Source organism: Chiloscyllium punctatum, chromosome 18, assembly GCF_047496795.1.
Source record: "Chiloscyllium punctatum isolate Juve2018m chromosome 18, sChiPun1.3, whole genome shotgun sequence".
Classification (NCBI taxonomy): Eukaryota; Metazoa; Chordata; class Chondrichthyes; order Orectolobiformes; family Hemiscylliidae; genus Chiloscyllium; species Chiloscyllium punctatum.
The window spans coordinates 73530764-73547383 of NC_092756.1; the positions used below are offsets into that span (position 1 = coordinate 73530764).

Genomic DNA, 16620 nt, shown 5'->3' on the forward strand with positions numbered 1-16620 from the left:
CCAGTTCACCAAAATATTTTTCCAGAAAGAGAGAATAGTCTCTTCCCGTACATGTCCAGGGAGGGAGAGTTCGAAAAGCCCAAAAGGAGAGATACAGGGTCCACTTTAATTTCCGTTCCTAAAATTTCTGCCAGGGTGCTTGCTATTTTAGTCCAATATCTACGGATCTTATGACAGGTCTATAGGCAATGTACAAGAGTGCCCACCTCTATTTTACATTTGGGACACATTGGAGATGCTCCTGCCTTAAATTTTGCCAATCGAACCGGTGCTATATGGGCCCTATGAAGTATCTTCATCTGGATAGCCTGGGTTATGTTACAGATAGTAATTCTTCTAGCATTTTCCCAAATATCATTCCACATTTCTATAGAGATTTCTAGTCCCAAATCCTGATCCCACGTTTTAAGCAGATTGTCCATATCTCCCGATACTTCATCATGTAGTAAATGATAAATAGTGCTGACGGAAGATATCCCCACTGGTCGTAGAACATTACATTCTCTATCTGATTTATAAAGATGATCTAATAACGTAGTCTTCTTCTGTATATAATCTCGAATTTGGAAGTATCGAAACAGGTCTCCATTAGGTAATCCGAATTTCTGACGCAGCTGTTCAAAAGACATCAGGACCCCATCCTTAAATAGGTCCCCTAGACATGAGATACCCCTGGATCTCCAGAGTTTAAAAGTGGTATCTGTAAACCCCGGTTGGAATCCCCACGCTCCCACTATCGGGGCATAGGGGGGATGTTTTATGTGAGTTACCCTCATTTTGCCGCATTATATTCCAAGCCTTAATTGTGTTTAGTATTATAGGGTTTTTACAGTGGTCTGTAATGATTTTCCTCTTGTCTGAAAATAAGAGGTTAATAAGTGGATATTTTACTTGAGAAGCCTCGATGTCCAACCAGATTGATTGTGGATCAGACAAGACCCAATCAGCTATGTAACTTAATAGGGAACTTAACTGATATTTCCTAAAATCTGGGAAGTCCAGTCCTCCCCTTGTCTGTGGAAGCTGTAGCTTCTTCAGCTTAATGAGGGGCCGTCTATGATTCCAGATAAAGGAACCCAGCCTGCCATATAATTTACGTAGAGCCATCCTCGGCAGCATCACCGGAAGCATTCTCATAGGATATAGGAGACGGGGCAGAACATTCATTTTAATTAGTGCCATTCTACCCAACCAGGAAATTGGAAGGTCTCCCCATTGCTGGAGGTCCTGCCTTATCCTTTCCAGTAAATGCACAAAATTAGCCTTATACAACTGACCAAATACTGGGGTAATAAAAATGCCTAAGTATAAGAAACCCTCCAGGGACCAACGAAAGGGAAAAAGGGATCCGTTCACTAAGTGGGGTAGCATAGCAAGGCCACCCAGTGGCATAGCCTCCGATTTTGAAAAATTAATTTTATAGCCTGAGAATGCACTAAATGTATTAATAACTTGGATTAGGCAAGGTACGGACATCAGAGGATTACTGAGGAATAAAAGACCATCATCTGCATAAAGGGTAATTTTATGTTTACCTGTACCAATCCTCGGGGCCGTTATATTAGGATCAGCCCGTATAGCTTCTGCTAGTGGTTCAATTATTAGCGTAAATAACAATGGCGAGAGAGGACATCCCTGACGGCAGCCCCTACCCACACTGAAGCTATCCGAACCTAATCCATTGGTAACCACAACTGCTTTGGGATCACTATACAATGTTGAGACCCATTTGGTAAACACCTGTCCAACGCCAAACCTTTCCAATGTGTAAAACAAATATGACCATTCAACCCTATCAAATGCCTTTTCCACGTCTAATGAAACTACTACTCCTGGTATCTTTCCCTGATGACAGGCTTGAATCATATTCAAAACCCTTCTAATATTATTGGATGATCTACGGCCCTTAATAAACCCTGTCTGATCCTCCTTTATAATATGTGGCAGTACCCTTTCTAGTCTCAGTGCTAACGTTTTAGAAAGGATTTTAAAATCTACATTTAGCAAGGATATTGGTCTATATGACGTACAATCTTCTGGATCCTTTCCTTTTTTAAGGATAAGAGAAATATTTGCCTCTTTCAGCGAAGGCGGGAGACAGCCCTGACTATATGCATAGTTATACATGTCCATAAGTGGACCAGCCAATATTTCTGTAAATTCTTTATAGAATTCAGCTTGAAAACCATCTGGGTCCTGTGCCTTACCGCTCTGAAGTTGCCTGATTGCATCAAGTATTTCTTGGACTGTTAGAGGAGCATTTAGGACCGATACCTGTTCCGGAGTTAGGCCCGGAAAGGTCAAAATTTTAAAAAATTACTGCATCCTCCTAGTCCTATCTTCACAATCCTGCGATTTATATAACTCAGAATGAAATTCTCTAAAGATCGCATTTATCTTATTATGATCATGAGTCAAAATACCCGTACTTTCCTTGATAGACGTAATAGTCTGAGGGGCCTTCCTTGTCTTTGCAAGAAATGCGAAGTATCTACCCGGTTTGTCGCCATATTCATATAACCTTTGTTTTGCAAATAATATTTCCCTCTTAGCCGTTTGGGTAAGTGTGGTGCTTAGAGCTGTCCTAAGGGCCGTAATCCTTTGCAACTTAATAATAGAAGGTCTATCAGCGTATGCTGTTTCAGCTACTTTTAAGCGAGCTTCGAGCAGACGCTGTTGTTCTCCCTTCAATTTTTTCTGGGTCGCTGAATAGGAGATGATCAAACCTCGCGTGTAAGCTTTGATGGTCTCCCACATCATTGATGGGTTGCTAGCCGTACCTGAATTAATTTCTAAAAAAGTTTTAAATTCGTGAGAGAAGTACTTTACAAATTAACTGTCTTTCATTAGGAAGGGGTCCATACGCCAATGCCGAAGGGATGTCCCATTGTTCCTCGCCTTAGTTTCCATATATACAGCAGCGTGGTTGGAAATTGCTATACTACCTATTTTACAGGATGATATGGAATTTTTAAAAATCGAGGGGGCAAAAAACATATCAATTCTGGTATGGCATTTATGTGGATTGGAATAAAAAGAAAAATCTCTGCCCTGTGGATGAAGACATCTCCATACATCTACTAATCTTAATTCTTTGTTCAGATCCACCAATTGTCTAGATCTGGGAGATACTCCTACAGTACTTTTGGGAATCCTATCTATTTCCGGATCCATAATACAATTAAAGTCTCCCCCTATAATTGTATGACGGGCACCAAAAGCCATCAATTTTGAAAAAGCTTCCGTTATAAAATTAAAAGGGTGTGCCGGGGGACAGTACAAATTTAAAATCCCATATTCTTCTCCATTTATGAGGGCTTTGATCAAAATATATCGTCCAGATTCATCTTTTATCTGATTTAGAATTTTGAAAGGGAAATTCTTCCGAACAAGAATAACATCTCCCCTGCTTTTTGAGCTAAAAGAAGAAAAAAAGGCCTGATCAAATCCACCCTGTCGTAATTTCAAGTGTTCTTTATCCGACAGGTGTGTCTCCTGTAGGAGAGCTATATCGACTCTTTCTTTCTTAAGATTTGATCATATTTTCTTCCTTTTGACTGGCGAATTACTCCCCTTGACATTCCAGGTGCACCACTTAACCGACTGATCAACCATAATCATCCGGGCAAATCCGAGACCCCTCGGGAGGGTAAGCCCAATCTAGAACATCCCGAGCATAGAGCATATAAAATTTACAAAAATAAAGGCTCTCTAACACACTCACAACAGTATAATAAAAAACTATTTCTAAATTTTAAAAAATATAAAACGTACCTAAGTGGAGATTTTCCCCCTGTTCCCAGGGGGTGTCACTTCCTCTCCAAAAGTCCATCATATCCTCTCCCAACCGATGCGCTCCTCAATAAAATGAGGAGAATTCAGATATAATACAAAGCTAGAGTTAACAGTGAGCACCCTACCCCCGCCCACACCAACACCTGGATATATTTGGGAATGTTAATACTATATATAAACATATAACTATAAAATTACAACCTCAACAAATAATAATTAAATATAATAATACAAAATAACAAGGGAGAAACAACCCCGCTCCTAAAGACAGAGGTAAAATAGAATAAGGTAACCACCTCCCCCCACCAACACTAACCAAGCCCCCCAGCTTATTTATAGAAATAATATATATATATACATATACACACATACCCATATAAACACATAAAGTAATAAAAGGAAACAACCCCAAAGGGGGGGGGGAGAAAATCAAATCCCTCTCCCCACCCCCCATGATAATATTAAACAGTAAGGTAAGAAAAAAGAAGGAAAAAAGGGGGGATATAAACCAAAGTGGGGGGAAAGGCAAACCAACATCCATTATCTCTTACAGTTTATCTAAGAGAGTCCAAGAATTCCTTAGCCTTTTCTGGTGATCCGAAGTTATATACGGATCTTTCATGGTTAAAGCGTCGCGACGCTGGGTAGCGTAAGGAGTACTGAATATTTAAGTCCCTGAAACGCTTCTTCGCCTCGCCGAATGCCTTCCTCTTTCGGACCAGAGCTGGGGAAAAGTCCTGGAATAACATGATCTTGAATCCTTTATAGATCATAGCTTGGGGTTTTTTTCCAAGATTTCTAGAAGCTTCCAGGAGTATCTGCCTCTCCCTATAGTTCTGCAGCCGGAACAGGACCGGGCGTGGGCGCTGGTTCGAGCCGGGCCCACGTATTGTGACCCAGTAGGCCCATTCTACCCTTCCCTGGCCTGATCCAGCTTCCAGATTTAAAAGCTGTGGCAGCCACTGCTCCAGGAATGCTGTAAGCTGGCCTTCCTCTTTCCGTTCGGGAAGGCCCAGCAAACGAATATTTTTCCGATGACCTCGATTATCGAGGTCATCAATGTAATTCTCTAAGGTCCGGACTCGCTGTTCGAGAGTCCGGACCTGATCCACGGCCGATTGCGCTGTAGTTTCGGAGGTCGCGGCCTTTAACTCTGCCCCTCCGACTCGGCGCTCAATTTCCTGGATGTCTCAGTCGTGCTTCTGCAGCGCGGCCGAGAGTGAGTCCCATCGATTTTGGGACTCCTCGATAAAGGCGTCGATCTTCGCGTCCAGTTTAGAGATCATCTCCACAAGACCTGTTACTGTAGGTAAGTCCCCCGGGGCGGCTGTGGACGTCTCTGCTGCAGCTGAAGAGGGAGAGGGTGGGGCAGGGGGTCCTGCTTGCTGAGAGCTGCGGGCTCCCTTCCCTTTGGTCATCTTTAAGAAATATTAGACTATTTAAATGTAATGACTGGATTAGTGGTGCTGGAAGAGCACAGCAGTTCAGGCAGCATCCAACGAGCAGCGAAATCGACGTTTTGGGCAAAAGCCCTTCATCAGGAATAGCAACTAGTTAAATTTAACAGGTATTATAAATGATTTGGTGAGTGTGGTGGGGGTGGGTGACCCACTTTACCAAAGTCTTGGGAAGAGCACTATAGACACAGACTTGCTGGGTCGCCACCATCTTGGATCCCCCCAACGTGATTTTATTAACAAAGTCTTGAAACAGTTTGTAACATCATTTGGAAATGCATACAAAGGTTCTAAATCAGTTGTGTACAGTCTATGCAGAGAGAAAAGAACCAACAAACCATTGGAATATTGACATTTCTCAAACCTTCTGTATCGTTGTGGAAAGAAAGGCATTTTGTACTTGGGCAGAAAACGATCTCTGTTCAGTGTCAGGCACCAAGAGGGTCTGAGAACTGAAAAGAGGATGTGATCATTTGTCAGAAAGACCTGAGACTGTGTTGTTTTCCTGTTACACCTTAGCAGCAGCTGCCTGAATCTTTAGTGCGTCCCTCAGTGTGTTGTCACAGATCTGGGAGTGTGCTTGGCTGTCACACTCATTTGAGGTCAACTGTTTCCAGTGGTCTGTCAATATAGTGCCCTCGTGGCCTAATGGCTATGGCACTGGCCTCTGAAAGCTGGGATTTCATTTTTAAGCCTGGTCTTTGCAGTGGCTGATTTTCATCCCATGTCAACTTCATCTCAATCCAAATTGACTGGATTTTTTAACTACTCTGTTAAAAATCATTGTGCCTATGTTGAGATCATGGCAAATGCTGTTAAATAGAAACTTTCACAAGGTAATTCCAGGATTTGGGAGATCTTGGGGTGCATTGTCTGAAAGAGACAGCACAGCCACAATGGTCTGAATGCCCGCTAAGATTCTGTTGATTTGTCCTCAATGCAGCTTTTTGCAACATCTCCACTTCCAACTTCCCCAGTTCCTGCAAATATCTTGAAAGTGCTGCACAAAATAACATTGAGCCCTTTGCTATTTTCCTGTCTGCTCCATTTTCCGCAGACTTGAGATGTGCAAAATTGGAGTTTGGTTGATTTCTCATCTGTCCATTTGGGGAGAAATGGGAGGCGGGATCAATTTATCAAGCAGCCAACAATGTGGCATGAGATGGAAGGGGTAAGAACCAATTAGTGAGAGCACAACACACAGAAACACACACAATGAGAGGTCAGGATGCAGTACTTAAAGGCTGCCATGGCAGTTGTGGCCCCAGTGGCCTAATGGATAAGGCACTGGCCTCCTAAGCCAGGGATTGTGGGTTCAAGTCCCATCTGGGGTATCTCTGTCGCTTATCCTCTATTTCTGACCTATTTTGGAAGAAACCCCATCTCCACATTCAGTTGATGGTCAGTGGTATCCAACATGATCTTGCACAAGATTTTCGGGGATCTGCAGGATTGAATGTTGAAGGTGGTGATCAAGGGACTGCTGTTTCTGGATGGGGACGAGATTCCTGAGAGTGCGGTTGGAGAGGTTGCTTTTGGAAGCCAGCTCTCATCACACTCTCATCAACAAACCAACCCTTCAACACCGATCCCTCCAGAACATCGGATATTACTGACAGCGAATACCCTTGCCAACGTTTATAGGTGCACCATCGACAGCATTCTATCTGGATGTATCACTACCTGGTATGCTGAAAATGTGTTGCTGGAAAAGCGCAGCAGGTCAGGCAGCATCCAAGGAACAGGAGAATCAATGTTTCGGGCATAAGCCCTTCTGCTCACTAGCTGGTATGGCAACTATACTATTCAAGATCGGAGACGGTTACAGAGAGTGGTGAACTCGGCCCAGACAATCACAACCTCTACCATCGGGGAGAAGGTACAGAAGCCTGAACACACACACCAACCGGTTTTGAAACAGTTTCTACCCTACTGTTGTTAGAATACCGAACGGTCTCACAGACTCTTAGTATTCGCATGTACCTGTGTTTTTGTTCCTGCTGCTGTTTCCCTATTATTTACTTATCTATGCTACTTAACTCTGTGAGCTGCCTGTATTGCTCACAAGACAAACTTTTCACTGTGCCTGTCATTACTTGCAAATCAAATATTTTCAATGAATCTTCCACCTTTAGGGTCACTGTTATCTTGGTCCAACTCATTCAATGTAAATATAAATTATTGAGTGTGGAATAACTTTATTTCACCTGCATTTTTTCCTGTTAAATGCCAACAGAACAGTATAGAGGTCAATCAAGCTCAATGTTTGTACAGTTCGATGATCTCAAAGCAGCCATGCAGAGTTTTAAAGACAGCAGGTCAGAGATTAACTTAATTTGAATGGAGATAATGCAGTGAGAGGGTTTTAATTGGAGAGAATGTTTACATTGAAAGTATCCCCAGAAGGGATGTAAACCACAGGCAGTAGCTTAGAAGATCAGAGATGGAGCTGTTAGGTCACTGGGACAACACGTGCTTCTGGGGCCATGTCAGGAGAATTGATCCCCTCAACCTTGGTTGTGTTCATGTCAGAACAATGCTGCACTCTCCCAACATTTATGTTCACCAACATTTCACGAGTTTCATCCCACCATCAAACTCACCATAGACTACTGTTTAGTATCTGTCTCATTCTTGGACACATGCATCTCCATCAAGGATGGGCACCACAGCACCTCACTCAACCACAAACCCACCCTCAACATATTAAAACAGCCGTCCCCTCTGACCCCCCTGCACTATACACACACACACACATCCTGTCACACAATACACATTCACACTCCCACACTCACACCCACACACACACCTTCTCACAGATGTATACCCCATTACACTCAAACACATACACATACACACACTCTCACAGACACTCACACCATCGCCCCCTCCCACGCACACCCAAATGCACACACTCACTCCCCTGCACGCACACACATATACGTTTGTGGGGTGAATTTGTACATTCAGAATTATGTTTTGTTTTGCTCAAAAACTGCATAAAACCATGTCACATTCTATAAATGCCACTTTAGAAACAGAATCAGTCTGACCGAACACTGGGACACAGACAGATTTTAACCTCACATCTTCAATGCATTATCTGAGCTGAGATGGCACCGATTGTTAAAACTCTCTTGAGAATGTAACTTTAACAAAGGTCTGGGATGTACATAACAAGGAACTGAAACTAACATGATCATTCTGAAAGATGAAAGACTTCAGCTCAATTTGTTTAATATTACATGCCATGACACTGGAACCAGTTGGCTTCCTAACAAACCTCAATAGCAATATATGGTTATCATCAGACAAAGCTCCTCCTGAGCTGAGATTTCACCACCTTGTATGGTGGGATTACAGTCCATCTCCCCCACACCATGAACTTGGTGTTCTGGATTCCTACTCCAGGTCTAGCCAAACTAAATTAAACAGCAGCTATCAGCTCCAGAGAACAGTGCAGCTAAGATCAAAGAGTTACAAAGATTCAAGAAGAACCAGTTCCAACCAGACTGTGGGTTGTATATTGGAGAAGTGTCAGCCTGAGACAATCCACTTTATAGCTCCTGGCATGACAACAGTGAAGGGTATTGGTGTGACCCCATTGGATGATGTGACCCCATTGGCCTAAGCCACAGAACATTCTGGAAGATCAGGGAAAAGGAGGAGAGGGACATGCATCTGGATGTCAGTCCCTTCACAAAGCCTTGAACTGCGGTGGTGCTTTGACCATCTGCTCCAAATTGTTCATAAAAGCCCTAGGGTGAGGAGGGCAGGCCATTCAGCCCATCACATTCACACTGGCCCTTTGAAGAGCATTCCATCCAGGCCCAACTGCTATCCTCTCACCCTGCATTCCCCAAAGCCAATCCACTGAACCTGCACATATTTGGACTGTGGGAGGAAACCAAAGCACCCGGAGTACCCCATGGAGAGAATGTGCAAACTCGACACAAACAGACACCCAAGGGAGGAATCAAGGCCCGGTCCCAGACACTGTGAGGCAGCAGTGCTACCCACTGAGCCACCATGCCATTCCCAGGGGAATCTCAACCGGTTTTCAGCCCTTGTGACTGTGCTGTCAATTTTGCCCCAATCCTGCAGATCCCCAAAAGTTTTGTGCAAGATCACATCCCATCAACTGAATGCAGACATTTGCAAAGTAGGTAAGAGCGAAAGGACATACTATGAAAAGTCAGATATCCCAGGTGGGATTTGAACCCACAATCCCTGACTTCGGAAGCCAGTGCTTTATCCATTAGGCCACGGGGGCTACAGACATGACAAATAAAATGGCAGCCTTTAAATACTGCACCCTGACCTCTCATTGTGTGTTTTTCTGAGTTTTATTCTCTCACTGCACTCTGGGGATCCAAGATGGTGGTGTTCTCAGACGATCATGTTGCAGAGCTTCACACCACAGCACAAGGGGGAAGAATTTCTATCCCGCCCAATCCAGACCATCGCGATATCCTGGGACTCTGAAAAGGTTGTGGAGTCCCAGGACATTGTGAAAAATCAACTTACCTGCGTTTTCATCGTCCAGAGATGTTGAAGAAGGGAGGAGCAGTGTCCGGGGCCAGGCCCCCGGCCCAGCCTGCAGGATCCTCGGACTCGATTACCGACCAGGCCCTGGGGAAGGAGCTCGCGAAATCTCGCGAGATGTTGGGGAAGCAGATTAGAGGCGAAGCTGGCCCCGATCTCTATCATGCTGCAGAAGCATGAACAGCAGCTGGGAGACCTGGAAAAGAGGACGGATGAGGTTGAACACACAGTCACAGTGGTGGAAGCTGATACCAGTTCCTCGAAGGGGAAGATCCAAACATCGGAGGCTGAGGGGTGACCTTACAGAGGTTTATAAAATCATGAGGAGCATGAATAGGGTAAACCGCCAAGGTCTTTTCCCTGGGGTGGGGGACTCCAGAACTAGAGGGCTTCGGTTTAGAGTGAGAGGGAAAAGATATAAAAGAGACCTAAGGGGCAACTTTTTCAGGCAGAGGGTGGTGTGTGTGTGTGGCATGAGCTGCCAGAGGAAGTGGTGGAGGCTGGTACAATTACATCGTTTAAAAGGCATCTGGATGGGTATATGAATAGGAAGAGTTTGGAGGGAGATGGGCCGGGTGCTGGAAGGTGGGACTAGATTGGGTTGGGATATCAGTTCAGCATGGACGGGTTGGACCGAGGGTGTGTTTCTGTGCTGTACATCTCTATGACTCGATGACTGGAAGTGTCAGTCTGAGTAAATCCGTTGTCTAGCTCCTGGCAATGTGACCCCATTGGATGATGTGAACCCAGCTCATGACCCCTTTGGCTAAAGCTACAGAACATTCTGGAAGGTCAGGGAAAAGAAGGATATGAACACACACCTGGATGCCAGTCCCTTAGCAAAGCCTTGACTGGGATCTGCAGCAGAGCTCTGACCATCTGCTCCAAACATGTTCATAAAAGCCCTAGAGTGAGGGGGACAAGCCATTCAGCCCATCAAATCCACACTCAGTCTCTGAAGAGCATTCCATCCAGTCCCAAACCCATCGAGCCACCATGTCATCCTCAGAGAATCTCAGCAGTTCTTCATCATTGTGGCTCTGCTGTCTCTTTCAGACAATTTCACCCGAATCCTGCAGATCCCCGACAACTTTGTGCAAATTCATGTTGGGCAGCACTTCCCATCAACTGAATGCAGACATGGGGACGTTTAAAATGAAGATGAGAAGTAAAGATGAAAGATGGCAAGCTACGAAAGGGTATCCACCCCAGATGGGACTTGAACCCCCAACCCCTGCCTGAAGATACCAATGCTGTACCCATTAGGTCACTGGGACTACGTTTGTGCTGTGAAACTGGCAGCCTTTAAATACTGCACCCTGATGGCTCATATTGTGTTTTTCTCAGTTTATACTCTCACTGATTGTTTTTTACAACTTCCATCTCATGCTAAAAAATTGGTTGCTTGATGAATTGATCCCATTTCCCATTTGTCCCCAAACGGACAGACAAGAAATCCACCAAACTCCAACTTTGCACAACTCAAGTCTGAGGAAAATGGAGCAGACAGGAATATAGCAAAGGGCACAATATTATTTTGTGCAGCACTTTCAAGATATTTGCAGTTACTGGGGAAGGAGAAAGTGGAGATGTTGCAAAAAGCTGCATTGAAGAGAAATCAACAGAATGTTAGCGGGCATTCAGCCCATTGTGGCTGTGCTGTCTCTTTTCAGATTTCCAGCATTCACAGCATTTAGCTTTTATTGGAGAGCTTGCCATTTCACTTGGCAATGAAAAACGTTTTGTGATTTACACATGAAATAACTGAAACCAACCTGGTCATTCTAAAAGATGAGAGACTTCACACACAATCCAGATGTTTTCAATATATAATTTCAGTGACATCACACTGTACACTTTTTCCATAAATTCTGTGTCTTACAATCTTATACTCCACAACCACCTGACGAAGCAGCAGCGCTCCGAAAGCTAGTACTTTGAGATAATCCTGTTGGACTACAACCTGTTGTTGTCTGATTTTTAATGATGTTTAGTAGAAACTTGCACAAGGTAATTCCAGGATTTGGGAGATCTTGGGGTGAATTGTCTGAAAGAGACAGCACAGCCAAAATGGGCTGAATGCCTGCTAAGATCCTGTTGAATTGTCCTCAATGCAGATTTTTGCAACATCTCCACTTTCTCCTTCCCCACTAACTGCAAATATCTTGAAAGTGCTGCACACAATAACATTGAACCTTTTGCTATTTTCCTGACTGCTCCATTTTCCTCAGTCTTGAGTTGTGCAAAGTTGGAGTTTGGTTGATTTCTCATCTGTCCGTTTGGGGACAAATGGGAAGCGGGATCAATTTATCAAGCAGCCAATTTTTTAGCATGAGATGGAAGTTGTAAAAGACAATCAGGAAGCATACAACACTCAGAAACACACATGATGAGAGGTCAGGGTGCATTATTTACCAGCTGCCATCGGCAACTGTGTGGTTGTGCCCCAGTGGCCTAATGGATGAGGCACTGGCCTCCTAAGCCAGGGATTGTGGGTTCAATTCCCACCTGGGGTGTTTCTGTGGTTTATCCTTTATTTCCAATCTATTTTGGAAAAATCCCCATCTCTGCATTCAGTTGATGCTCAGTGGTCACCAACATGATCTTGCACAAGATTTTCGAGGATCTGCAGGATTGAATGTTGAAGGTGGTGATCAAGTGGCTGCTGTTTCTGGATGGGGACGAGATCCCTGAGAGTGCGGATAGAGAGGTTGCTTTTGGAAGCCAGCTCTCATCACACTCTCATCAACCAACCAACCCTTCAACACTGATCCCTCCAGAACATCGGATATTACTGACAGCAAAAACCCCTGCCAACGTTTATAGGTGCACCATCGACAGCATTCTGTCTGGATGTATCACTACCTGGTTTGGCAACTGTACCATTCAGGATTGGAGACAGTTACAGAGAGTGGTGAACTCGGCCCAGACAATCACAAAGGCCAACCTCCCATCTATAGAATCCATCTCCCAGGCCCACTGTCAAGGAAAGGTCTCCAGCATTCTCAAAGATCCATCCCACCCTGGCAATGTTTTTCTACAACCTCTACCATCGGGGAGAAGGTACAGAAGCCTGAACACACGCACCAACCGGTTTTGAAACAGTTTCTACCCTACTGTTGTTAGAATACTGAACGGTCTCACAAACTCTTAGTATTCGCCTGGACCTGTGTTGTTGTTCCTGCTGCTGTTTCCCTATTATTTACTTATCTATGTTACTGAACTCTGTGAGCTGCCTGTGTTGCTCACAAGAAAAAACTTTTCACTGTGTCTATCATTACTTGCAAACCAATTATTTTCAATGAATCTTCCACCTTTAGGGTCACTGTTATCTTGGTCCAACTCATTCAATGTAAATATAAATTATTGAGTTTGGAATAACTTTATTTCACCTGCATTTTTTCCTGTTAAATACCAACAGGACAGTATAGGGGTCAAGCAAGCTCAATGTTTGTACAGCCAACATTGAAGGAATGGTCCCAGAAAGACAAGAACAAATGGGTCAATGCTAATTCCTGCATCAGTGAGGAAACGAACAACAGATGAGGCGACTGTGGTGAAACAGACATTTGACTGTTTAATTTCAGATCAATGAATCTTCGAATGTGACTGCATATACTGAAGCCCATCATGTCTATGCTGTCTCTTTGGGAGAGCTGAGAAATTAATTCCACTCCCTTTTGCTCCAGTTCATCAAACGTTTGTTGCCACATGTATCAAACTGACTTGGTAATGTTTTAATTCCATGATCACAAAGCAGCCATGCAGATTTTTAAAGACATTAGGTCAGAGATTAACTTAATTTGAATGGAGATAATGCAGTGAGAGGGTTTTAATTGGAGAGAATGTTTAAATTGAAAGTATCCCCAAAAGGGATGTAAACCACAGGCAGTAGCTTAGAAGATCAGAGATGGAGCTGTTAGGTCACTGGGACAACACGTGCTTCTGGGGCCATGTCAGGAGAATTGATCCCCTCAACCTTGGTTGTGTTCATGTCAGAACAATGCTGCACTCTCCCAACGTTTATGTTCACCAACATTTCACGAGTTTCATCCCAGCATCAAACTCACCATGGACTCCTGTTTAGTATCTGTCTCATTCTTGGACACATGCATCTCCATCAAGGATGGACACCACAGCATCTCACTCAACCACAAACCCACCCTCAACATATTAAAACAGCCGTCCCCTCTGTACAAGCCGTACACTTACACAGGATCTGTTCAGGTGAGGGGGGAATGTGAGGGGCACTGGGAAGTACACAAGGATGCCCTGATAAGGATGTGATACGATGCTTAACTCATCAACCCCAGTTCTGACATGCCCCAGGGAGAAACTGCAATGACCTCCTCAGGAGACAGACACGAGCTGCAACCAACAGGGTACCCTTCATTGCCCAGTACTTACCAGGAGCTGAGAAACTACGTCACATTCTCCACAGCCTGCAACACATTATCGATGAGGATGAGCACCTCGCCAAGACCTTCCCCACCCCTCCACTTCTCACCTTTAAACAGCCACCAAACCTTAAACAGACCATTGTTCACAGCAAACTGCCCGGCCTTCAGGACAACACCAAACAACCCTGTCACAGCAGACACTGTAAAACGTGTCAGAGTGTCGCCATGGATACCGCCATTACACATGGGGACATCTCCCACCATGTACGCGGCAGGTACTCATGTGACTTGGACAATGTTGTCTATCTCATACGCTGCAGGGAAGGATGCCCAATGTATGGTACATTGGCGAGACCGAGCAGAGGCTACGGCAACAGATGAATGGGCACCGCGTAACAATCACCAAACAGAGGTGTTCCCTCCCAGTCGGAGATCACTTCAACGATCAGGGACTTTCAACCTCGATCCTTCAGGTAACTATCCACCAAGGTGGACTTTGGGACAGGCTACAACGAAAAGTGGCCGAGCAGAGGCTGATAACCACGTTTGGTACCCATGAGGATGGCCTCAACTGGGACCTTGGGTTCATGTCACACTACAGCTGACCCCACTGCACTACACACACACACACACACACACACACACACACACTCATCCTGTCACACAATACACATACACGCTCCCACACTCACACATACACACACACACACTCATCCTGTCACACAATACACATACACACTCCCACACTCACACCCACACACACACCTTCTCACAGATGTATACCCCATTACACTCAAACACATACACATACACACACTCTCACAGACACTCACACCATCGCCCCCTACCACGCACACCCAAATGCACACACTCACTCGGTCTTCCCTGCACGCACACACATGTACGTTTGTGGGGTGAATTTGTACGATCAGAATTATGTTTTGTTTTGCTCAAAAACTGCATAAAACCATGTCAGAATCAGTAAATGCCACTTTAGAAATAGAATCAGTCTGACCGAACACAGACAGATTTTAACCTCACATCTTCAATGCATTATCTGAGCTGAGATGGCACTGATTGTTAAAACTCTCTTGAGAATGTAACTTTAACAAAGGTCTGGGATGTACATAACAAGGAACTGAAACTAACATGATCATTCTAAAAGATGAAAGACTTCAGCTCAATTTGTTTAATATTACATGCCATGACACTGCAATCCTGTTGCTAAAACTTCAGTGTTTTACAATCCTGCTCCACAACCACCTGATGAAGAAGCAGCTCTTCGAAAGCTAGTGTTACCCAATAAACCTGTTGGACTATAACCTGGTGCTGTGTGATTTGTAACGTTGTCCGCCCCAGTCTAACAACTGCTCCTCCAAACCATAACCTTTATGTCAATGACTGGTGCGTTTTGGATGATAATGTAAAACATAACAATAGAAACCATCCAAAGTTGGGGCTTGATGTTTTCAAGTCATTACACTATGACTTTTCCCCTGGCGGTTTATTCCATTGTGGGATTGTTTTTATTCATTTCTAGGGCGTGAAATTGCTGGCTAGATCAACATTTATTGCCTCTCCCTAGTTTCCCCTGAAAGGTGATTGGGAGCTATCTTTTTGAACCACTGCAATCCATGTGCTGCCTGTATCTCCTTTCGAACTGATTGAAGATTTAACAGGAGGGAGTCGGCCATTTTGGATTTGTTCAATACATTCACATCATTTGTATGACCCTTTGATATTTTACTTATACATTCTGTGTCTGATGCCTCCTCTCTCATTACACCTGATGAAGGAGCAATGCTCCGAAAGCTCATGTTTTCAAATAAACCTGTTGGACTATAACCTGGTGTGGGGTGATTTTTGACCATTTGTTGGAGGTAAACCTACAATGAATCAATGGAGGGTGTTCCAGGATTGTGACCGAGCTACAGGGAAGGAATGCGATATGTTTCTGACTAGGCCAGTGTTTATTGCCCAGAGGGTGAGTCAACCACATTGCTGTGGGTCTGTAGTCTCACCAGGTTTTCTTCCTGAAAGGAGAATATGGAACCAGTTAGCTTCCTAACAAACCTCAATAGCAAAATATGGTTACCATCAGACAAAGCTCCTCCTGAGCTGAGATTTCACCACCTTGTATGGTGGGATTACAGTCCATCTCCCCTACACCATGAACTTGGTGTTCTGGATTCCTACTCCAGGTCTAGCACTGCACCACCATCTCCCCTTATTAACTGGAATTGAGATCAAACAGACACAGGGTGCTGATCAGAGTTCATGTTTAAAAACATAACAGCCCAAATGGGATATGAACTCACAACCCCTGGCTTTGAACATGGACACCCTCTTCATGATGCATCTGAGGTGAGATACCATGTTAGACACCCAGGCAATTGATAGCTCTGTCTTTGGTTTTGTTCCGA

General features: G+C 44.2%; 2 non-coding genes across 2 annotated transcripts; both read left to right on the top strand.

Moving 5' to 3' along the window:
* Positions 1 to 6513: 6513 nt before the first annotated feature.
* trnar-ccu (transfer RNA arginine (anticodon CCU)) lies at positions 6514 to 6586 on the top strand. Its single transcript has one exon. It is a non-coding gene; the product is annotated as a tRNA-Arg (tRNA).
* A 5654-nt stretch (positions 6587 to 12240) lies between these two features.
* Positions 12241 to 12313, top strand: trnar-ccu (transfer RNA arginine (anticodon CCU)). Its single transcript has one exon. It is a non-coding gene; the product is annotated as a tRNA-Arg (tRNA).
* The last annotated feature ends 4307 nt before the right edge of the window (positions 12314 to 16620 follow it).